At 45.9% G+C, this 27,748-nt stretch overlaps 1 protein-coding gene across 2 annotated transcripts in view; it reads right to left on the bottom strand.

Annotated features, from left to right (window-relative positions):
- The window catches only part of LOC146045968 (inositol-trisphosphate 3-kinase B-like), a 95,003-nt gene extending 80,423 nt beyond the window's left edge, over positions 1-14,580 (bottom strand). The window contains exon 1 of one of the 2 annotated variants that reach the window (XM_083165117.1): positions 14,443-14,580. The gene's annotated coding sequence lies outside the window, so the exon portion shown is untranslated. Of the gene's footprint in view, positions 1-13,430; positions 13,662-14,442 lie in introns of those variants that run through there. The other variant, XM_083165118.1, reaches the window with a different exon arrangement.
- Positions 14,581-27,748: the final 13,168 nt, after the last annotated feature.

The following is a 27,748-nucleotide window of genomic DNA, read 5'->3' as shown; positions in this document are numbered from 1 at the left end:
TCTTATGCGCATGTGCAGCAGCTTAGTGCGAGCGCGGTGTGGTGAATTGATTATTCGTCGACTTGTTCGCATGCAGCAGTGCCGATGGGGGACGTGGGTGAGGGGTGGCGCCCATTTAAAAGGCCAGCATTTCATGGGCGTCCCCATTAAAATGCTGAGTGTTCCAATGCTAATGTGGCCGTGGTAAAGTTGCGAGGTGCGGGCAGCTGACGTCAGTGGATGTCAGCTGCCCGCCCTCTTCCCGTACAAGGGTGCCACAGATCTAAGGTCAGCAGAGGCTAGATCTGTGAACGCTTGCAAAATCATTCAATGGCTGTGAATAGATATTTATGAATGCAAGGAAATTTTTGTACAAGGGGGGGCATTCATGCAGGCGGCGTTTAGATGACCTCCAAAAAAAAAAGAACCATTTTCATGTCGACATATTGCTTGTGTCGACCTTTTGACCATGTATGCTATGTCAACCTTTTCATCTGTTGACCTATGGCGTGTGGACCAATAGTGGTTGACCTACTGACAATCATCCATAATAGTGTTGATTTGCGGACTGCATCCCGTGGAAATCTAGACGGGGAGCTGGATCTGTGACGTGAATTATAATGATGCATTGATGCATCCACACTGCTCCCACAACACGACCAACTAACCCCACACGTTACACCATGTCTCCCACCCTCTACACTGACACCTCAACACAGACAACTAACCCCACACATTACACCATGTCTCCCACCCTCTACACTGATGCCCCAACACAGACAACTAACCCCACACATTACACCATGTCACCCACTGTCTACACTGACACCCCAACACAGACAACTAACCCCCACACATTACACCATGTCTCCCACTCTCTACACTGACACCCCAACACAGACAACTAACTCCACACATTACACCATGTCACCCACTCTCTACACTGACACCTCAACACAGACAGCTAACCCCACACATTACACCATGTCTCCCACTCTCTACACTGACACCACAACACAGACAACTAACCCCACCCATTACACCATGTCACCCACTCTCTACACTGACACCCCAACACAGACAACTAACCCCCACACATTACACCATGTCTCCCACTCTCTACACTGACACCCCAACACAGACAACTAACTCCACACATTACACCATGTCACCCACTCTCTACACTGACACCTCAACACAGACAGCTAACCCCACACATTACACCATGTCACCCACTGTCTACACTGACACCCCAACACAGACAACTAACCCCCACACATTACACCATGTCTCCCACTCTCTACACTGACACCCCAACACAGACAGCTAACCCCACACATTACACCATGTCTCCCACTCTCTACACTGACACCTCAACACAGACAGCTAACCCCACACATTACACCATGTCTCCCACTCTCTACACTGACAGCCCAACACAGACAACTAACCCCACACATTACACCATGTCACCCACTCTCTACACTGACACCTCAACACAGACAACTAACCCCACACGTTACACCATGTCACCCACCCTCTACACTGACACCTCAACACAGACAACTAACCCCACACATTACACCATGTCACCCACCCTCTACACTGACACCTCAACACAGACAACTGAGCCCACACATTACACCATGTCACCCACTCTCTACACTGACACCTCAACACAGACAACTGAGCCCACACATTACACCATGTCACCCACCCTCTACACCAGGCATTCCCAACCACGGTCCTCAAGGCACACCAACAGTGCAGGTTTTGTAGATATCCAGGCTTGAGCACAGGTGACTTAATTAGTATCTGAGGGATTCTGATTAAATCATCTGTGCTGAAGCCTGGATATCACTAAAACCTGCACTGTTGGTGTGCCTTGAGGACCGTGGTTGGGAATGCATGTTCTACACTGACACCTCAACACAGACAACTAACCCCACACATTACACCATGTCTCTCACCCTCTACACTGACACCTCAACACAGACAACTAACCCCACACATTACACCATGTCACCCTCTCTCTACACTGACACCACAACACAGACAATTAACCCCACATATTACACCATGTCACCCACTCTCTACACTGACACCTCAACACAGACAACTAACCCCACACATTACACCATGTCACCCTCTCTCTACACTGACATCCCAACACAGACAACTAACCCCACACATTACACCATGTCACCCACTCTCTACACTGACACCCCAACACAGACAACTAACCCCACACATTACACCATGTCACCCTCTCTCTACACTGACACCACAACACAGACAACTGAGCCCACACATTACACCATGTCACCCACTCTCTACACTGACACCCCAACACAGACAACTGAGCCCACACATTACACCATGTCGCCCACTCTCTACACTGACACCCCAACACAGACAACTAACTCCACACATTACACCATGTCACCCACTCTCTACACTGACACCAACACAGACAGCTAACCCCACGCACACATTACACCATGTCTCCCACCCTCTACACTGACACCTCAACACAGACAACTAACCCCACACATTACACCATGCCACCTACTCTCTACACTGTCACCCCAACACAGACAACTGAGCCCACACATTACACCATGTCACCCACTTTCTACACTGATGCCCCAAAACAGACAACTAACCCCACACATTACACCATGTCACCCACCCTCTACACTGACACCTCAACACAGACAACTAACCCCACACATTACATCATGTCACCCACTCTCTACACTGACACCTCAACACAGACAACTAACCCCACACATTACACCATGTCTCCCACCCTCTACACTGACACCCCAACACAGACAACTAACCCCACACATTACACCATGTCACCCTCTCTCTACACTGACACCACAACACAGACAACTGAGCCCACACATTACACCAACACAGACAACTAACCCCACACATTACACCATGTCACCCACTCTCTACACTGACACCTCAACACAGACAACTAACCCCACACATTACACCATGTCACCCTCTCTCTACACTGACATCCCAACACAGACAACTAACCCCACACATTACACCATGTCACCCACTCTCTACACTGACACCCCAACACAGACAACTAACCCCACACATTACACCATGTCACCCTCTCTCTACACTGACACCACAACACAGACAACTGAGCCCACACATTACACCATGTCACCCACTCTCTACACTGACACCCCAACACAGACAACTGAGCCCACACATTACACCATGTCGCCCACTCTCTACACTGACGCCCCAACACAGACAACTAACTCCACACATTACACCATGTCACCCACTCTCTACACTGACACCAACACAGACAGCTAACCCCACGCACACATTACACCATGTCTCCCACCCTCTACACTGACACCTCAACACAGACAACTAACCCCACACATTACACCATGCCACCTACTCTCTACACTGTCACCCCAACACAGACAACTGAGCCCACACATTACACCATGTCACCCACTCTCTACACTGACGCCCCAAAACAGACAACTAACCCCACACATTACACCATGCCACCTACTCTCTACACTGTCACCCCAACACAGACAACTAACCCCACACATTACACCATGTCACCCACTCTCTACACTGACGCCCCAAAACAGACAACTAACCCCACACATTACACCATGTCACCCACCCTCTACACTGACACCTCAACACAGACAACTAACCCCACACATTACACCATGTCTCTCACCCTCTACACTGACACCTCAACACAGACAACTAACCCCACACATTACACCATGTCACCCTCTCTCTACACTGACACCACAACACAGACAACTAACCCCACACATTACACCATGTCACCCCCTCTCTACACTGACATCCCAACACAGACAACTAACCCCACACATTACACCATGTCACCCACTCTCTACACTGACACCTCAACACAGACAACTAACCCCACACATTACACCATGTCACCCTCTCTCTACACTGACATCCCAACACAGACAACTAACCCCACACATTACACCATGTCACCCACTCTCTACACTGACACCTCAACACAGACAACTAACCCCACACATTACACCATGTCACCCTCTCTCTACACTGACACCCCAACACAGACAACTGAGCCCAAACATTACACCATGTCGTCCACTCTCTACACTGACGCCCCAACACAGACAACTAACTCCACACATTACACCATGTCACCCACTCTCTACACTGACACCAACACAGACAGCTAACCCCACGCACACATTACACCATGTCTCCCACCCTCTACACTGACACCAACACAGACAACTAACCCCACACATTACACCATGTCACCCACTCTCTACACTGACACCAACACAGACAACTAACCCCACACATTACACCATGTCACCCACTCTCTACACTGAAACCCCAACACAGACAGCTAACCCCACACATTACACCATGTCACCCACTCTCTACACCAGTGATTTTCAACCTTTTTACCTTGTGACACACTAAATAAGATTTTAAAATTGCCAAGGCACACCATGAGATCCCCACAGGACAAAAACATTGGCTCCCACAGGAAAAAAAACAACCTATTGGCCCCCATATAAAAAACAAACACACTGGTAACAAAATAAAATACATTGGCCCTTCACATGAAAAGTAGAGACCAGTAAATTACAGTTGAACTGGTGATTGCTGTAAACTGGTTTGGGCATCTCTAGATCTGGGGGCACACTTGAGAACAGCTCAAGGCACACTGGTGTCCCACGGCACAGTGGTTGAAAAACACTGCTCTACACTGACACCCCAACACAGACAACTAACCCCACACATTACACCATGTCACCCACTCTCTACACTGACACCCCAACACAGACAACTAACCCCACACATTACACCATGTCACCCACTCTCTACACTGACACCCCAACACAGACAACTAACCCCACACATTACACCATTTCACCCACTCTCTACACTGACACCCCAACACAGACAACTAACCCCACCCATTACACCATGTCACCCACTCTCTACACTGACACCCCAACACAGACAACTAACCCCACACATTACACCATGTCACCCACTCTCTATACTGACACCAACACAGACAACTAACTCCACACATTACACCATGTCACCCACTCTCTACACTGACATCCCAACACAGACAACTAACCCCACACATTACACCATGTCACCCACTCTCTATACTGACACCAACACAGACAACTAACTCCACACATTACACCATGTCACCCACTCTCTACACTGACACCCCAACACAGACAGCTAACCCCACACATTACACCATGTCACCCACCCTCGACACTGATACCCCAACACAGACAACTAACCCCACACATTACACCATGTCACCCACCCTCTACACTGACACCCCAACACAGACATCTAACCCCACACATTACACCATGTCACCCACACTCTATACTGACACCTCAATACAGACAACTAACCCCACACATTAAACCATGTCACCCACCCTCGATACTGACACCAACACAGACAACTAACCCCACACATTACACCATGTCACCCACTCTCTACACTGACACCCCAACACAGATAGCTAACCCCACACATTACACCATGTCACCCACTCTCTATACTGACATCCCAACACAGACAACTGAGCCCACACATTACACCATGTCACCCACTCTCTACACTGACACCCCAACACAGACAACTAACTCCACACATTACACCATGGCACCTACTCTCTACACTGACACCAACACAGACAGCTAACCCCACGCACACATTACACCATGTCTCCCACCCTCTACACTGACACCTCAACACAGACAACTAACCCCACACATTACACCATGCCACCTACTCTCTACACTGTCACCCCAACACAGACAACTGAGCCCACACATTACACCATGTCACCCACTCTCTACACTGATGCCCCAAAACAGACAACTAACCCCACACATTACACCATGTCACCCACCCTCTACACTGACACCTCAACACAGACAACTAACCCCACACATTACACCATGTCACCCTCTCTCTACACTGACACCACAACACAGACAACTGAGCCCACACATTACACCAACACAGACAACTAACCCCACACATTACACCATGTCACCCACTCTCTACACTGACACCTCAACACAGACAACTAACCCCACACATTACACCATGTCACCCTCTCTCTACACTGACATCCCAACACAGACAACTAACCCCACACATTACACCATGTCACCCACTCTCTACACTGACACCCCAACACAGACAACTAACCCCACACATTACACCATGTCACCCTCTCTCTACACTGACACCACAACACAGACAACTGAGCCCACACATTACACCATGTCACCCACTCTCTACACTGACACCCCAACACAGACAACTGAGCCCACACATTACACCATGTCGCCCACTCTCTACACTGACGCCCCAACACAGACAACTAACTCCACACATTACACCATGTCACCCACTCTCTACACTGACACCAACACAGACAGCTAACCCCACGCACACATTACACCATGTCTCCCACCCTCTACACTGACACCTCAACACAGACAGCTAACCCCACACATTACACCATGCCACCTACTCTCTACACTGTCACCCTAACACAGACAACTGAGCCCACACATTACACCATGTCACCCACTCTCTACACTGACGCCCCAAAACAGACAACTAACCCCACACATTACACCATGTCACCCACCCTCTACACTGACACCTCAACACAGACAACTAACCCCACACATTACACCATGTCTCTCACCCTCTACACTGACACCTCAACACAGACAACTAACCCCACACATTACACCATGTCACCCTCTCTCTACACTGACACCACAACACAGACAACTAACCCCACACATTACACCATGTCACCCCCTCTCTACACTGACATCCCAACACAGACAACTAACCCCACACATTACACCATGTCACCCACTCTCTACACTGACACCTCAACACAGACAACTAACCCCACACATTACACCATGTCACCCTCTCTCTACACTGACATCCCAACACAGACAACTAACCCCACACATTACACCATGTCACCCACTCTCTACACTGACACCTCAACACAGACAACTAACCCCACACATTACACCATGTCACCCTCTCTCTACACTGACACCCCAACACAGACAACTGAGCCCACACATTACACCATGTCGTCCACTCTCTACACTGACGCCCCAACACAGACAACTAACTCCACACATTACACCATGTCACCCACTCTCTACACTGACACCAACACAGACAACTAACCCCACACATTACACCATGTCACCCACTCTCTACACTGAAACCCCAACACAGACAGCTAACCCCACACATTACACCATGTCTCTCACCCTCTACACTGACACCTCAACACAGACAACTAACCCCACACATTACACCATGTCACCCTCTCTCTACACTGACACCACAACACAGACAACTAACCCCACACATTACACCATGTCACCCCCTCTCTACACTGACATCCCAACACAGACAACTAACCCCACACATTACACCATGTCACCCACTCTCTACACTGACACCTCAACACAGACAACTAACCCCACACATTACACCATGTCACCCTCTCTCTACACTGACATCCCAACACAGACAACTAACCCCACACATTACACCATGTCACCCACTCTCTACACTGACACCTCAACACAGACAACTAACCCCACACATTACACCATGTCACCCTCTCTCTACACTGACACCCCAACACAGACAACTGAGCCCACACATTACACCATGTCGTCCACTCTCTACACTGACGCCCCAACACAGACAACTAACTCCACACATTACACCATGTCACCCACTCTCTACACTGACACCAACACAGACAGCTAACCCCACGCACACATTACACCATGTCTCCCACCCTCTACACTGACACCAACACAGACAACTAACCCCACACATTACACCATGTCACCCACTCTCTACACTGACACCAACACAGACAACTAACCCCACACATTACACCATGTCACCCACTCTCTACACTGAAACCCCAACACAGACAGCTAACCCCACACATTACACCATGTCACCCACTCTCTACACCAGTGATTTTCAACCTTTTTACCTTGTGACACACTAAATAAGATTTTAAAATTGCCAAGGCACACCATGAGATCCCCACAGGACAAAAAAATTGGCTCCCACAGGAAAAAAAACAACCTATTGGCCCCCATATAAAAAACAAACACACTGGTAACAAAATAAAATACATTGGCCCTTCACATGAAAAGTAGAGACCAGTAAATTACAGTTGAACTGGTGATTGCTGTAAACTGGTTTGGGCATCTCTAGATCTGGGGGCACACTTGAGAACAGCTCAAGGCACACTGGTGTCCCACGGCACAGTGGTTGAAAAACACTGCTCTACACTGACACCCCAACACAGACAACTAACCCCACACATTACACCATGTCACCCACTCTCTACACTGACACCCCAACACAGACAACTAACCCCACACATTACACCATGTCATCCACTCTCTACACTGACACCCCAACACAGACAACTAACCCCACACATTACACCATTTCACCCACTCTCTACACTGACACCCCAACACAGACAACTAACCCCACCCATTACACCATGTCACCCACTCTCTACACTGACACCCCAACACAGACAACTAACCCCACACATTACACCATGTCACCCACTCTCTATACTGACACCAACACAGACAACTAACTCCACACATTACACCATGTCACCCACTCTCTACACTGACATCCCAACACAGACAACTAACCCCACACATTACACCATGTCACCCACTCTCTACACTGACACCCCAACACAGACAGCTAACCCCACACATTAAACCATGTCACCCACCCTCGACACTGATACCCCAACACAGACAACTAACCCCACACATTACACCATGTCACCCACCCTCTACACTGACACCCCAACACAGACATCTAACCCCACACATTACACCATGTCACCCACACTCTATACTGACACCTCAATACAGACAACTAACCCCACACATTACACCATGTCACCCACTCTCTATACTGACATCCCAACACAGACAACTGAGCCCACACATTACACCATGTCACCCACTCTCTACACTGACACCTCAACACAGACAACTAACCCCACACATTACACCATGTCACCCTCTCTCTACACTGACACCCCAACACAGACAACTAACCCCACACATTACACCATGTCACCCTCTCTCTACACTGACACCACAACACAGACAACTAACCCCACACATTACACCATGTCACCCCCTCTCTACACTGACATCCCAACACAGACAACTAACCCCACACGTTACACCATGTCACCCACTCTCTACACTGACATCCCAACACAGACAACTAACCCCACACGTTACACCATGTCTCCCACCCTCTACACTTACACCTCAACACAGACAACTAACCCCACACGTTACACCATGTCACCCACTCTCTCTACACTGACATCCCAACACAGACAACTAACCCCACACATTACACCATGTCACCCACTCTCTACAATGACACCCCAACACAGACAACTGACCCCACACATTAAACCATGTCACCCACTCTCTACACTGACACCCCAACACAGACAACTAACCCCACACATTAAACCATGTCACCCACCCTCGATACTGACACCAACACAGACAACTAACCCCACACATTACACCATGTCACCCACTCTCTACACTGACACCCCAACACAGACAACTAACCCCCACACATTACACCATGTCACCCACTCTCTACACTGACACCCCAACACATACAACTAACCCCACACATTACACCATGTCACCCACCCTCGATACTGACACCAACACAGACAACTAACCCCACACATTACACCATGTCACCCACTCTCTACAATGACACCCCAACACAGACAACTGACCCCACACATTAAACCATGTCACCCACTCTCTACACTGACACCCCAACACAGACAACTAACCCCACACATTAAACCATGTCACCCACCCTCGATACTGACACCAACACAGACAACTAACCCCACACATTACACCATGTCACCCACTCTCTACACTGACACCCCAACACAGATAGCTAACCCCACACATTACACCATGTCACCCACTCTCTATACTGACATCCCAACACAGACAACTAACCCCACACATTACACCATGTCACCCACTCTCTACAATGACACCCCAACACAAACAACTGAATGTACTTGATAAATAGCTGCAAGAAGCTTATTGGTTGCTATGCCACTTCTTCACCCTCACCCTTTACAAGGTTTGATAACATCCCCAAACTGAGGTCAATGGTGAGTAAAATATTTGAAGGAATCCTAAACAGAAAGTCAAGAGGTTTTTGTTGTGAACATGTATATAAACAGAAGAAGGCTACACAAGACCCCATGCTTTTCAAAAACAGTCATAAGAAATGTGAACAAAATAATAACAGCCACAAGGCATCTACTTCTCTTACCCCAGTGGCCACTATGGGACCAAAGCTCTATTTTCCCATAAGCCCCACCATGTTAGAGATTTGTGTTAAGCAAAGAGAAGACAGATGATGCTCAGTGTAGAAAAACATAAGTTCATTAAGTCTGTGGTAGTAGTTCTGCTACTGTTACATTAACTGGTTACAGCTGGCAGTAGATAGCAAAAGCTGAGACGTAAGTGCCTCTACTAATATGCAGAGGCTGGTTAGCCTACAAGTGGGCATAAATGGTAAAAGTGCAGAAATCGCTTGCTACACTAGTTTCTTCATAAGGGGTGCCTCTTCTTTACACCTGTGCATAGAAGCACCTGAGGCATTTTAGAGACCTGCGGCTTATTGAAATAAATGGAAAACTTTGATTATAATTAAGGAATTTACAAACGAGCATTGTTTACTTTGTTAGAACAAAGTGATCTAACTGATGTTTACAGATTCAAAGACAAAGATTTGGCTCAAGCTCCATTTCCAGTGAAGGCTGAACAGGTGACAATGGGGAATCCCCGGGCTAACTCTATCACTACCCACATAGAAAGGGATTTTTAATAGTACGATAGGTGATGTTTGGGATTCATTGTTGAGAGAGAGAGATAATAATGGCAGAATCGCTGGATGGTGGGAAGGAAGCCTGGAAAATGCTATCTACAGATAGCATTATTATCAACAGGCTCCGGAATATTTATTTACATTTGAACTTTTGTCAATTTTGCGACTTAAAAAAATTAGTAGTCAAATTAATAAAATCTCTAAATATACCACTAAACCCCCCATTATCACCATTCTTTACACTACTTAATGCATTATTTATCAAATCAATAACTAAGTATTAATGAGTATATTAATAATTACCCCACACTGTTACATTAGACAAAGTATACTAGATCTCCTTCTTGTTTAGTAAAGCTGTCCAACACTGCTTTCCATCAACAAAAGTAAGTCTGTGTACACCTCTATTACAATGCAGCATCCTTTCATAATCACAATCACTCCTAACCATGGAAATATTCTGATATGTCACAGCAACAAAAGTACTTTTTTCATCAGTTGCACAATGCCATGTAACACCCAGAGCGCCATGCTGTAATATCCAGAGCAACATATGCCATGTAACGTTCACAGCATAATGCCATGTAACACCCACAGCACCCTATGCCATGTAACACCTACAGCTCAATGCCATGTAACAACCAGAGCACCATATACCATATAACAACCACAGCGTCATGAGATTTAACACCAACAGCGCCATGCCATTTACCAACAACAAAGTCATACCATGTAACATCCACAGCACCATATGCCATGTAACATTCACATCACTAAGGCATGTAATACCCACAGTTCCATGCCATGTTACATACCCAACACCATATGCCATGTAACATCAACAGCACCATATGCCATATAACATCCACAGTGCCATGCCAAGCAACTCCCACAGCTTCATGCCAAGTAACAGTTACAATGTCATGCCCTTTAACATTGAATGCACCATGCATGCTGCATCCAAAGTACTGTACATGAATCATACACAGCACCGTACATGTAACAGCCACAGAACCATGCATGTAATATACACAGCACTGTACATAGAACATCCACAGCACCATGCATGTAACATCCACAGCACCATGCATGTAACATCCCCAGCCCCATGCATGTAACTTCCACAGCACCATGAATGTAACATCCACAGCACCATGCATGTAACATCCACATCACCATACATGTAATATTCACAGCACTGTACATGTAACATCCATAGCGCCATGCATGTATTATCCACCGCACCATACATGTAATATGCACAGAACCCTGCCTGTAACATCCACAGAACCATGCATGTCGTATCCACAGCACTGTACATTTAACATCCACAGCACCGTGCATGTACCATCCACAGAACCATACATGTGACATCCACAGCAGCATATACAATGTAACACCTAAAGTGCCATGCATGTAGCATCTACAGCACAATGCATGTCAAATCCTCTGCACAATGCATGTAACATCCACAGCAACCTACATGTAAGATCCACAGCACCCTGCCTCTAACATCCACTGCACCATGCATGTACCATCCACAGAACCATACATGTAACATCCACAGCACCATATGCCATGTAACACCCACAGTACTATGCACGTAGCGTCTACTGCACCATGCTATGTTACATGACTGAACCATGCATGGTACATGTAACATCCACAGCACCATATATGTTATATACACAGCACTGTAGCTTATCTAAACCAACCGCAAATGGGTCACTGTTGCTGGTGTACACAAATAATTGAATACACATTCTAGCAATGTAGCGGAAGCTTACAGAAATGAGCATACCCTTATCATACCATAAAGCAGAAGAAATAAACATACAGTAAGTGTGGCAATCACAGAGGGAGATATATGCAGTGATGCCCATTTACAACTGGGTTACAGTAATACTGCTTTCACATCGCAGAAATGGGTAATGACACAGTATTCTTAAATGGGACTTTAAAACGGTTCTGAGCCTTGAGAACTTTCACATTGCAGGTGAAAACCGTTTTAAAAATCATTTAATACCATTCAAAATTCAACCCGTTTAACCCCCAAGGGACACGTTTCAAGCCAATTGAAATAGAGCCATTCACACTGCCTAAAAAACGGCTTTAAAACATGTAGGACTCTGCTTTTTAACCGTGTTGAAATACCGGTTATCTTTAACCGGTAAATCAACTTTGGCACTTTCACATTGCAGCCCTAAACGTTTTAAAATGGGAAAAAAACGGCAATATACTGGTTTAAAAGTGCAATGTGAAAGGGGTATAAGTAAAACAGAATGGTCACACAAGCATGGGCCGCAGAGTATACACTAACATTAAAAATACCAAATAACTTACAACACTCCTGTTACCTGTTCTTTGTCATCCACTCAGAATCACAGGCACTTCTAGTGATCACCGCTGGGCACCAATGCCAGCCTGAAGTTTAGTGCATCACGTCTCCATTATCACCAGAGTTGTTTACAAAAAGAAACTATGCAAACAAACAAACAAAAAATCCCCCAAAATACAGTATAATTACTATATGCACCTTAATAATAAGGACTTATATACACCATAGATAACTTTCACTATCATTCTTATATGGTGCTTTCTCTACTCAGCAGAAAGTAGACACAAGAGGATGTCGTGACAAGATTTGCACTTTCTCCGTATGTATGGGTGATCATGTCACTGTCACAGTATTTACTGATAGGAGAGAGAACAGGGTAGTCCCTATATAACGAGATCCTCTGTATACACTTATGTAGGGTACACACCAGGACGACCCGCTCACGATGCACATCGTGAGCGGGTCGTCAGTGTCTCGTCCGACCCGCTCACGATGACGCGGGGGGGCACGACCCGCTCACGATGTGCACCGTGAGCGGGTCCGATCCGATGGCGACCCGCACCCGGCTGTATGGTCGTCATTGAGATCCTACCTGCAGCAGGTAGGATCTCAATAACGACCGACCCGCGGGACCGCGCATCGGATCGGTATCGGTCCACACCAGGTCAGAAAAGGGCCCAATCAGCACACAATCTACATCCAATTGATCGGAATTGGATCTAGATTGTGCGGATCGGGCCCTAGTCGTCCTGGTGTGTACCCAGCAATACACCCACATGCAGACAGTACACAGAGGTGCCACACTGCTTTAACCTGACAATCTACTACCCAGTACATAGCAGACAGACTGCCTACTATCTCCTTCCCTGCTGTGCAGTCTGTACCAACTGCACCAGCTCCAAAGTGCAATATCCCCAATACCCCCATGCCAGCACACAGTCCTCATACAGCCACGCGTGCTATCACTTGTACATGTAGTACAGCAGGATGTGTGCACAAACTCATCACTGACACACCAGCTGGCACTCTACCTTCTGCACAGCCCTCAGATCCTTCTGTCCCGGGCAGGAGCTACGATGACATTTGTATATGAGGCTGAGCAGAGTGGGGCGGGGAGAGGTAAGAGGGAAGCAGCCTGGGGAGGCTACATCACAGTGCATGCAATCCTATGGAAAGTGAGGGTATAGCGCCCCCTACTGGTCACTCTACTGCAAACACAGTTTATCCTTTTTTTGTTGTTTCTGAACTTTTTTTATCTCTTTTTCTTGTTTATACTAACTTAGCCTAACTCAGCATGGAACGCTGATCAGCGAATTCTCAAATCGAGCGATTATCAAACAACTGCCCATGCACACTATACGCATTGTGCATGCGCGATTGAAAATAGCGACTAAAAAATCGTATCGTATCGTAAACGTAGTCCCCTCTCAATTTGACTGTCTGTAAGGCGCCGTTTGAGGGTGGTAACCGAATGTCATAAAAGATGCAGGCGCGCCCAGGCATTTTCGGGGAGGGTCTTTGATTTACTCAGATTTGCACAGGCGGCAAAATCCTTTTAATGGTTTGGGAATTGCATACGGAATTGCGAATGGATAGCGATTAGTGATACATTCGCAATTCTCTCGCAATATAGCAAGAGGCATTTGTCTGGGCGGCGGCTTACTGCTCATAGACAACAGCAATTCTCAGATTAGTGATTCATGCTGATTTACGCCCAATATGGGACGGTGTAATGGTTAGCATTACTGCCTCACAGCACTGAGGTCATGGGTTCATTCCCCATATCGCATGCTTTTTTAGGGCTTGCGAGCCCGATGCGCTGCCGATGCGCGCTCTCGTGTGAGCACAAATCGGCAGTGAAATAAAGAGGGCAGGCAACACTATATAGTGCAGATCTGCACTATATAGTCTAAATTGTGCCACTCTAGCATGCCGTGCAATGCGAGTCCCGATGTGATCTGATCATATCGGGACTCGCATAGCACGGCATATCGCCCTCGTGTGTACACACCATTAGCATTCTTAGAAAGTAAATATTTTCAAGTGTATAAGAAACAAACTCAGAGTGGCAAACCTATATCATTATCTCTCAAGGTGAGTACACACGGGTGCAATTTCATGTAAAATCGCTGGAAATATGGTCGCTGAGTGACCATATTGCCAGTGATTTGGAGCGCAGCTGGCGATAAATCGCCAGCTGCGCGCTCCCGTGTGCACTGCCTAATGGTCGCTGGTCGCAGGAGCATGCTCCTGCGACCAGCGGCTTTCCCCGGTGATCGCTGTGCCACGAGGTCAGCGCCGGGGAGATCAGCGTTGATCTCCCCAGCCCCGTGCTGCTGCTCCCTCCTTCCATCAAAGTGACAGCAGCAGCGTCTGCTGCTGCTGCGCTCCCCCTCCGCCCCGTAGCAGTGTCTCCTTTTCATCGCTGATGAAAAGGAGACACGGAGCAATATGATTGCTGGGGATATATTGCTAGCAATATATCCCCAGCAATCATATTACCCCGTGTGTACACAGCATCACTGACAAACTTTATAAGAAACCTCATTTGTTGTTGTTATTAGTATCATCTAATAGGGTTCCATGTACTAAGGGTCCGATTTATTAAAATTACTTTTACTATAAAATAATGTGAAATGGGGAGTTTTCATACCCTTTTTAAATTATTGTTTTTCTGTACTATAGTATTACCTTACTACAGGGGTTCCCAATCTTTTTTTGGAACCACGGCACCCTAAAGTATCACAATGTTTTTCACGTCACCCCATGGCCAAAAAAAAAAGTAACATTAAGTAGATTGGGTTTATATGCGATTCTTAGGGTCAGTTATGTGGTAAAGGGCATTCTGTTTGCTTCTGTTTGTACACATTTTATGATTGGCAGCCACCAGCTCTGGTTTTGCCCATAAATAATTAACCATAAATTATTTGAAATGGTCCTGGAACACCACCCCGTGGTACCCCTGCAATTGTCCTGAGGCACCCCAGGGAGCCACGGCACACAGTTTGGGAACCTCGGCCTTAATGCATTTAGATTAAGCGAGGGCTGTCTAAGCCAGAGTCTAGTTAAGAGGCTAAAGGCCCATACACACTGGGCGACTTTGAGATGAAAGCTGCACAAAACAGCACACTCACAAAGCCGCTCAAAACAGGTCACTTGTGGAATAAATGGGTGTTGGGAGGCACTGCCCCTTGAAAGACTGCTTTATGCTTACACTGCAATATAGATATCAGTTTGAAGGACATACCCCACCCAAATCTAACTCTAACTCTCTCTGCACATGTTACATCTGCCCCACCTGCAGTGCATATGGTTTTGTCCATTAACCCCTTCCAGACACAGCATGTTTTTGCCTTCCTGACAGAGCCCTTTTTTTCAAATCTGACAGGTATCACTTAAGTGGGGATAACTTTTTTTTGCTTTTACTTATCCCAGTGATTTTGAGATTGTTTTTTCGTGACACATTGTACTTCAAGTTAGTGGTAAATTTTCGTCGATACAGTCAGAGTTTTTTTGTGAAAAATACCAAAATGTCGGAAAAAAATGGAAAATTTAGCAATTTGCAAAATGTTAAATTTTCTGCTTGTGAGACAAATAATCATACCACTCAAAATAGTTAATAACTAACATAGACCATATGTCTACTTTATGTTTCCATCATTATTTCAACTTCCTTTTAATTTTTTTGGACACTAGGAGGCTTACAATATGAATAGCAAATTTTCAAATTTTCAAGAAAATTTCAAACACTGATTTTTTTAGGGACCAGTTCAGTTCTGATGTGACTTTGAGGGACTTGTATGTGAGACACCCCCATAAATGATGCCATTTCAAAAACTGCACACCTCACAGTATTCAAAACAGCATTTTGGAAGTTTGTTAACCCTTTAGGTGTTTCACAGGAATTAAAACAAAGTGTAGGTGAAATTTCAAAATTTCATTTTTTTTTGCAGATTTGCAATTTTAATACATTTTTCTAAGGAACACAGTACATTTTACTAGAGAAATGTGACTAAAATTGATTCCCCCAATTCTTTTGTTTTCATAAATATCCTATATGTGGCCCTAGTGTGCACGTTGACCAAACCACAGGCTTCATAATAGAAGGAGCACCTACTTGATTTTGGAGCCTCCTTTTTATGAGATTATTTTTTAGGCACCATGTAGGTTTCTAGGCACCATAAGATGCTAAAAGTTAGGAACCCCCCCACAAGTGACCCCATTTTGCAAACTACACCCCTCAGGGAATTCATCTAGGGGTATAGTGTACATTTCAAACCCCCAGGGGTTTCACCAATTTTGATACAACTGGGCAGTAAAAATGAAAAATTAATTTTTTTACACAAAAATGCAGTTCTGGCTCCAAATTTGTCATTTTCACAAGGAATGAAGGAGACAAAGCACCCCAAAATCTGTGCCCCAATTTCTCCCGAGTACGGCAATGCCTCACATGTGACCAAAAAATACCAGTTGGGTGCATGGCAGGACTCAGAAGGGAAGGAGTGATTTTTGGATTTTGCAGCTCAGATTCTGGTGGAATGTTGGTGGGTGCTATGTCGCATTAGCAAGACCCCCGAAGCACCAATACAGTGGAACCCCCCCACAAGTGACCCCATTTTGCAAACTACACCCCTCAGGGAATTCATCTAGGGGTATAGTGTACATTTCAAACCCCCAGGGGTTTCACCAATTTTGATACAACTGGGCTGTGCAACTGAAAAATTACATTTTTTACACAAAAATGCAGTTCTGGCTCAAAATTTTTTCATTTTCACAAGGAATGAAGGAGAAAAAGCACCCCAGAATCTGTGCCCCAATTTCTCCCGAGTACGGCAATGCCTCACATGTGACCAAAAAATACCATTTGGGTGCATGGCAAGACTCAGAAGGGAAGGAGTGATTTTTGGATTTTGCAGCACAGATTCTGGTGGAATGTTGGTGGGTGCTATGTCGCATTAGCAAGACCCCCAAAGCACCAATACAGTGGAACCCCCCCACAAGTGACCCCATTTTGCAAACTACACCCCTCAGGGAATTCATCTAGGGGTATAGTGTACATTTCAAACCCCCAGGGGTTTCACCAATTTTGATACAACTGGGCACTGAAAATGAAAAGTTACATTTTTTTACACAAAAATGCAGTTCTGGCTCAAAATTTTTCATTTTCATAAGGTATGAAGGAGAAAAAGCACCCCAAAATCTGTGCCCCAATTTCTCCCGAGTACGGCAATGCCTCACATGTGACCAAAAAATACCAGTTGGGTGCATGGCAGGACTCAGAAGGGAAGGAGTGATTTTTGGATTTTGCAGCTCAGATTCTGGTGGAATTTTGGTGGGTGCTATGTCGCATTAGCAAGACCCCCGAAGCACCAATACAGTGGAACCCCCCCACAAGTGACCCCATTTTGCAAACTACACCCCTCAGGGAATTCATCTAGGGGTATAGTGTACATTTCAAACCCCCAGGGGTTTCACCAATTTTGATACAACTGGGCTGTGCAACTGAAAAATTACATTTTTTACACAAAAATGCAGTTCTGGCTCAAAATTTTTCATTTTCACAAGAAATGAAGGAGACAAAGCACCCCAAAATCTGTGCCCCGATTTCTCCCGAGTACGGCAATGCCTCACATGTGACCAAAAAATACCAGTTGGGTGCATGGCAGGACTCAGAAGGGAAGGAGTGATTTTTGGATTTTGCAGCTCAGATTCTGGTGGAATTTTGGTGGGTGCTATGTCGCATTAGCAAGACCCCCAAAGCACCAATACAGTGGAACCCCCCCACAAGTGACCCCATTTTGCAAACTACACCCCTCAGGGAATTCATCTAGGGGTATAGTGTACATTTCAAACCCCCAGGGGTTTCACCAATTTTGATACAACTGGGCAGTGAAAATGAAAAGTTACATTTTTTTAAACAAAAATGCAGTTCTGGCTCAAAATTTTTCATTTTCATAAGGTATGAAGGAGAAAAAGCACCCCAAAATCTGTGCCCCAATTTCTCCAGAGTACGGCAATGCCTCACATGTGACCAAAAATACCAGTTGGGTGCATGGCAGGACTCAGAAGGGAAGGAGTGATTTTTGGATTTTGCAGCTCAGATTCTGGTGGAATTTTGGTGGGTGCTATGTCGCATTAGCAAGACCCCCAAAGCACCAATACAGTGGAACCCCCCCACAAGTGACCCCATTTTGCAAACTACACTCCTCAGGGAATTCATCTAGGGGTATAGTGTACATTTCAAACCCCCAGGGGTTTCACCAATTTTGATACAACTGGGCTGTGCAACTGAAAAATTACATTTTTTACACAAAAATGCAGTTCTGGCTCAAAATTTTTTCATTTTCACAAGGAATGAAGAAGAAAAAGCACCCCAGAATCTGTGCCCCAATTTCTCCCGAGTACGGCAATGCCTCACATGTGACCAAAAAATACCATTTGGGTGCATGGCAAGACTCAGAAGGGAAGGAGTGATTTTTGGATTTTGCAGCACAGATTCTGGTGGAATGTTGGTGGGTGCTATGTCGCATTAGCAAGACCCCCAAAGCACCAATACAGTGGAACCCCCCCACAAGTGACCCCATTTTGCAAACTACACCCCTCAGGGAATTCATCTAGGGGTATAGTGTACATTTCAAACCCCCAGGGGTTTCACCAATTTTGATACAACTGGGCACTGAAAATGAAAAGTTACATTTTTTTACACAAAAATGCAGTTCTGGCTCAAAATTTTTCATTTTCATAAGGTATGAAGGAGAAAAAGCACCCCAAAATCTGTGCCCCAATTTCTCCCGAGTACGGCAATGCCTCACATGTGACCAAAAAATACCAGTTGGGTGCATGGCAGGACTCAGAAGGGAAGGAGTGATTTTTGGATTTTGCAGCTCAGATTCTGGTGGAATGTTGGTGGGTGCTATGTCGCATTAGCAAGACCCCCGAAGCACCAATACAGTGGAACCCCCCCACAAGTGACCCCATTTTGCAAACTACACCCCTCAGGGAATTCATCTAGGGGTATAGTGTACATTTCAAACCCCCAGGGGTTTCACCAATTTTGATACAACTGGGCTGTGCAACTGAAAAATTACATTTTTTACACAAAAATGCAGTTCTGGCTCAAAATTTTTCATTTTCACAAGAAATGAAGGAGACAAAGCACCCCAAAATCTGTGCCCCGATTTCTCCCGAGTACGGCAATGCCTCACATGTGACCAAAAAATACCAGTTGGGTGCATGGCAGGACTCAGAAGGGAAGGAGTGATTTTTGGATTTTGCAGCTCAGATTCTGGTGGAATTTTGGTGGGTGCTATGTCGCATTAGCAAGACCCCCAAAGCACCAATACAGTGGAACCCCCCCACAAGTGACCCCATTTTGCAAACTACACCCCTCAGGGAATTCATCTAGGGGTATAGTGTACATTTCAAACCCCCAGGGGTTTCACCAATTTTGATACAACTGGGCAGTGAAAATGAAAAGTTACATTTTTTTAAACAAAAATGCAGTTCTGGCTCAAAATTTTTCATTTTCATAAGGTATGAAGGAGAAAAAGCACCCCAAAATCTGTGCCCCAATTTCTCCAGAGTACGGCAATGCCTCACATGTGACCAAAAATACCAGTTGGGTGCATGGCAGGACTCAGAAGGGAAGGAGTGATTTTTGGATTTTGCAGCTCAGATTCTGGTGGAATTTTGGTGGGTGCTATGTCGCATTAGCAAGACCCCCAAAGCACCAATACAGTGGAACCCCCCCACAAGTGACCCCATTTTGCAAACTACACTCCTCAGGGAATTCATCTAGGGGTATAGTGTACATTTCAAACCCCCAGGGGTTTCACCAATTTTGATACAACTGGGCAGTGAAAATGAAAAGTTACATTTTTTTACACAAAAATGCAGTTCTGGCTCAAAATTTTTCATTTTCATAAGGTATGAAGGAGAAAAAGCACCCCAAAATCTGTGCCCCAATTTCTCCTGAGTACGGCAATGCTTCACATGTGACCAAAAAATACCAGTTGGGTGCATGGCAGGACTCAGAAGGGAAGGAGTGATTTTTGGATTTTGCAGCTCAGATTCTGGTGGAATTTTGGTGGGTGCTATGTCGCATTAGCAAGACCCCCAAAGCACCAATACAGTGGAACCCCCCCACAAGTGACCCCATTTTGCAAACTACACCCCTCAGGGAATTCATCTAGGGGTATAGTGTACATTTCAAACCCCCAGGGGTTTCACCAATTTTGATACAACTGGGCAGTGAAAATGAAAAGTTACATTTTTTTACACAAAAATGCAGTTCTGGCTCAAAATTTTTCATTTTCATAAGGTATGAAGGAGAAAAAGCACCCCAAAATCTGTGCCCCAATTTCTCCCGAGTACGGCAATGCTTCATGTGTGACCAAAAAATGGCAGGACTCAGAAGGGAAGGAGTGATATTTGGATTTTGCAGCTCAGATTCTGGTGGAATTTTGGTGGGTGCCATGTCGCATTAGCAAGACCCCCGAAGCACCAATACAGTGGAACCCCCCCACAAGTGACCCCATTTTGCAAACTACACCCCTCAGGGAATTCATCTAGGGGTATAGTGTACATTTCAAACCCCCAGGGGTTTCACCAATTTTGATACAACTGGGCAGTGAAAATGAAAAATTACATTTTTTTACACAAAAATGCAGTTCTGGCTCAAAATTTTTCATTTTCATAAGGGATGAAGGAGAAAAAGCACCCCAAAATCTGTGCCCCAATTTCTCCCGAGTACGGCAATGCCTCACATGTGACCAAAAAATACCAGTTGGGTGCATGGCAGGACTCAGAGTGATTTTTGGATTTTGCGGCTCAGATTCTGGTGGAATGAATGGTGGGTGCTATGTGGCATTAGCAAGACCCCCGAAGCACGGTAAAATGATGATCCTAATAATCCATAGATGTGTGGTATATTTTAAAACACTCCTTTATACATAGGCCGGGTTTGTCGGGGCAAGTGTCACACTGGAAAATAGTTTGCTTTCTTATTCCCTTTTTATAGCAAACTTTGCACCTTTTTTGTGTCCTGCCCTTTTTTCCAGTGGAGGGGATTTCATCAGGAAAATGCTGCCCTGGTACAATACGGGGGCCAGTACTAGAAGTACTGGGGCCCTCTGCCTGCTGGTTCCCAAATATTAGGCCCTTTATGACTTCCTCTTGAAAGTACATAAATGTCCCCCTCTGGCTGGTAGAACGGAATAGCACGTAAGCGTTATACAGTGCCATCTGGATGATATACACGGCCAGCTTCTTGTACCAGATTTTTGTTTTCCGCAGGGCACTGTACGGCTTCAGTACCTGATCTGAAAGATCCACTCCGCCCATGTACCTATTGTAATCCAGGATACAATTAGGTTTTGAGGTGTGGGTACTGGTACCTCGTACAGGGACGGAGGTGGTACTGTCTCCGTGAATTGTTGTCAGTATAAGGACATCCCTCTTGTCCTTATATTTGACCAACAACATATTTTCGGTGCATATTCCCCTGCTTTCACCCCTTCTCATTACTTGGGCAATGTGCGTTTTTGGGAGGCCTCTTTGGTTCTTGCGCACAGTACCGCAAGCTGCTGTACCTCTTGAACCAAGGGCCTTAAACAGGGGGATGCTGGTGTAAAAGTTATCCACATAGAGGTGATAACCTTTATCCAGGAAGGGGTGCACTAAATCCCAGACAATTTTTCCACTAACACCTACGAGGGAGGGGGGGCATTCTGGCGGTTCAATTCTTGAATCCTTCCCTTCATATACCCTAAACCTGTGGGTGTACCCTGAGGTGCTTTCACACAGCTTATACATTTTTATGCCATACCTTGCCCTCTTACTGGGAAGGTACTGGCGGAATTTAACCCTTCCTTTAAAATGTATAAGGGACTCGTCTATGCAAATGAATTTATCTGGGATGTACATCTCTTCAAATTTGGCACTGAAGTGATCAATGACCGGCCTGACTTTGAATAGCCGGTCAAAGGTGGGATCATCTCTGGGTGGGCACTGTGCATTATCGTTGTAATGCAAAAATTTAAGGATTAACTCAAAACGATTCCGGGTCATGGCCATACGGTAAAGTGGGGTGCTGTACAGAACATCTGTACTCCAATATTGCCTAATTTCTGGCTTTTTTACTATGCCCATATGAAACACCAGACCCCAAAACGTCATCATCTCTACTGCATCTACAGGGGTCCACCTAGCAAATGATGACGTGGGGTTTTGAGCAATAAACTGCTGGGCATATAAATTAGTTTGGTCCACCATTAAATTTATAAAATCATCAGAGAAAAATAATTTGAAAAAGTCAATTTCTCTGAGACCTGTTGAATCAAATTGGATTCCTGGGATGGCCAAAAACTCAGGAACCTGGGGCTCAAAATTGTCTGGTGGTGGGGTCCATACGAGATCAATTATTGGGGGGGGGGGTCTCAGCTGCTCTACGGGGGCGTCTTTGAGGGGGTCCCTCATCACTAGAGGAGGAAGAGGAGCTTAAGATGAATCCTTCAAATTCCCCGCTTGCCTCACTGGCTGTGTCAGAGTCAGAGGCAAACATGGCATATGCCTCCTCCGCTGAATACATTTTTCTGGATGACTGGGATGACATTTGGGATGACATTTGGGATGACATTTGGGATGCCATTTTTATTTTTGTGTTTCTGGTAGTGAAATGTTTCAACACGTGTATAGTGTAGGGGGGGGGGTACAAACTTTATTTCAATGTAGTATGTAGTGTGTAGTGTGTATGTAGTGCAGAAAAAAAAAAAAAAGGTCCTGCGCCAAAAATTGAGCACAGATGTTGGTCAGTAACGTCCGTCACTGAACAGTGCTCAAAGGCAACAGGAATTTGATAAAAAAAAAAAAGATCAACCCTGTGCCGAAAAAGCTGATCAGTGATGTACGTCACTGATCAGCGCACAGTGGCCACAGGACACCCACAAAATCACAGTGTGTGTAAAAAAAAAAAAAAAAAAAGACCCCACAGCACCCTCAAAAAAAAAAAAAGGTGATCACTGATGCGACACTGATTACCAGTGAGGGGCAGCAGGTGCACAACCTTTGGTGCAACTGACAGTGCAACTGGCAGCAACTGACAGGTATACTGTATATAAAAAAAAAAACCTGCACCCCCAAAAAGTTGCTGATCAGCACAGATATACTGATCAGCACAAGAGCAGACACAAAATATAGCACTCTCTATCACTCTCTGTCACTATCTCTCTCTATCTATCTCTCTCTATCTATCTCTCTATCTCTCACTATCTATCACTCTATGACACTGCAGCAGCAGCACTGACAGTTATATATATAAAAAAAACCCCTGCAGCCCCAAAAAGGGGGGGTAGCAGACACAAAATATAGCACTCTCTATCACTATCTCTCTATCTCTCTATCTCTCACTATCTATCACTATCTATCACTCTATGACACTGCAGCAGCAGCACTGACAGTTATATATATAAAAAAAAAACCTGCAGCCCCAAAAAGGGGGGGTAGCAGACACAAAATATAGCACTCTCTATCACTATCTCTCTATCTCTCTATCTCTCACTATCTATCACTATCTATCACTCTATGACACTGCAGCACTGACAGTTATATATATATAAAAAAAAAACCTGCACCCCCAAAAAGGGGGGGTAGCAGACACAAAATATAGCACTCTCTGTCACTATCTCTCTATCTCTCTCTATCTCTCTCTATCTCTCTCTCTATCTCTCTCTATCTCTCTATCACACTGCAGCAGCAGCAGGAAGTCACAAGAAGTCAGATCCAGGAAGCATCCAGCACGCTACAAGCAGTGATCAGGTGATCAGGTAAGGTATTTGCAAGGATCAGGTAAGTATTTGCAAGGATCAGGTCAGTATCACGGCAGATAGGCACGGTGACCGCTCTGCACGCAATTCCAGACCGGAATGGCGTCTGCAGCGTAGTCACCGTTAGTTTAAATGTCGCGCCTTGGCTGTGATTGGTCCGTGGGTCCCACGGACCAATCACAGCCTTGGGGGCAGGTGGGGTGAGGTGTCGTCGTCACCGATGACCCCCTCATGCCCCCTGATGCCCGGCGGTGATTGACACCTGTGTTACCGAGCGTCTGATTCGCTGGTAACACAGGAAAACGCTGTGAATGGCTGTTCACACTGAACAGCCAATCACAGCGATCGCCGACGGGGGGGCGGCATCGCAGCCCCCCCTGGGCATGCAGGGACATGTCTGCTGTCAGGGACAGCAGACATCGTCCCTCTGTCACTGCGTCTCTAGACGCAGTGACAGTTTAAAGTCATGACGTACATTTATGCCATGTGTCGGGAAGTACATCCCGACCATGACGTAAATGTACGTCAAATGTCGGGAAGGGGTTAAAGAAGGAGTTGCTTTTGCCAACCAACCAGAATCAGGCCCTATTGTACTGAAGTTGGAATGTCAACCAGCACCTGCGATCCTAAATATTGGGAAACTGTGCATGCGCAGGATGGGTCCAGTGCACACATCTCTATAATGCAAACGCCTCTGACTTGGGATGGACACAGGCAGAGGCGTTTGGAACCGGTGTGGCCCCCGTTTCCCGGGCGTGACAGGGCCAAGTACAGCATCTGCAACAGTTTTAATTGGCCTCGCATCTGCAAGCCCGAGCAAAGTCAGACTGATGGTCGCGATGTTCACCTCCTACAGGTTTGTTATCCCTTATCTGGATATCCCATATCCAAAATATTCCGAAAACCGTATGTTTTCAGAATATTTCTGTTTTTTTTGTTGTTGTTACCCCCCACACCCTTTTTATACTTACCTCGTCCCCCATTGACGACAGCGGCCATCGGAATCCTCTTCAGCAGCATCTTCGGTCCCAAGGATGCATTGCGCGGGTGCGCTGGTGACATCACTGGCGCACCCGTGCTCACGTGCAATGCATCCTAGGGACCGTGGATACCGATGAAGAGGATTCCGATGGCCACCGTGGATGTCAGGGGACCATCAGGACACCGCCAGAGGACCAGGTAAGTATGGTAAGCAAAAACCCCTTCTCCAAAATGCTCGTGGTCCCGAGCATTTCGGATAAGGGATACTCAACCTGTACAGAATTTATGTAATAGCCGGGCGCCCACAAAGCAAATAGCTTAGTGGCCGATTCTGCTCAAGAAAATCGCATTGCATTGCATGCGTTTTTGCATCGCATGCATATCGCATGCGATGTGATGTGATTTTCCTATGTAATTTATTCACTGCTCTCTGGCCTTAGGCGGTGCAATGAGATTGAATCGCATGCGATCGCATCGCACCTCCTGCAAAATCGCATGCGACCGCTTGCGATTTTATAGGGTGCGATGCCATTTAATGTAGTATACACTTGTATGACATACAATGGGATTTAAGCATGGCGAGGGTTGGCGAAACGTGCCCTCCCAACCTTTTCATACCCTCACTATCCACGTTGGCGTGGAGTTTATCTTATATAGTGTGGCGAGCACAGCAAGCCACCGAGCCCGAAGCGTGGCGAGTGGCTGCGAATTACATTACATGTATTCTGCTGCGCTGGCCACGCTTCGGTCTCAGTGGCTTGCCACACTATACAAAATGAACTCCACGCCGTCGTGGGTAGTGGGGGTATGAAAGGGTCGGGAGGACACGTTCCGCCGCCGCTCGCCGCGCTTCTGGGTGGCGTGGATAGTGTGTGGGGGGGGGGTGCCTGAATTTCATTGTATGTCATACCAGTGTATAGTACATTAAATGGCATCACACCCTATAAAATCGCATGCAATTTTGCGGGAGGTGCGATGCAATCTCATCGCACCGCTCAAGGCCAGAGAGCGGTGAATAAATTACATAGAAACATCGCATCGCATGCAATGCAATGCGATTTCAGTACCTATGCAAACTGGGCGCCCAGCTAGTACATAAGTACCAATTAGCGGTACCAATTATTAAGGATCACATATGGTAAGCTGCTGTTAGCAGCTTACCATATGTGATCCATACTGAATCAGGCCCAAAGTGCGCTCACTCTTCATAAATGCAGTTTCATTGTTGGGAGTGCTGCTACCAAAAATCTTCTCTATAAACTTTAGAATGCAGAAAGTTAACCAAAGGAGAGACTCTCTTACCCCATGCACTATAATTATGAATACATTTTTAGGATTAAAATATAACCTTTATTAATTACATTTAAAATATCACCACAGGGAGAAATTACCAGAGCACGACTTTTCCGAGCTGTGACTGTCTTACTGGGAGCCAGATAAGTAATGCCCTGTATTATGTTGTGTAATGCACCACATGGGAGCTTTGTGTTGCGTCAAATAGGCAGCCATGGTGTCTTGGTGGCTGCACCAACCA

The sequence above is a fragment of the Crinia signifera genome, chromosome 11 (assembly GCF_055691185.1).
Source record: "Crinia signifera chromosome 11, ASM5569118v1, whole genome shotgun sequence".
NCBI classification, from domain to species: domain Eukaryota; kingdom Metazoa; phylum Chordata; class Amphibia; order Anura; family Myobatrachidae; genus Crinia; species Crinia signifera.
This window is presented reverse-complemented; position numbering and strand designations above follow the sequence as displayed.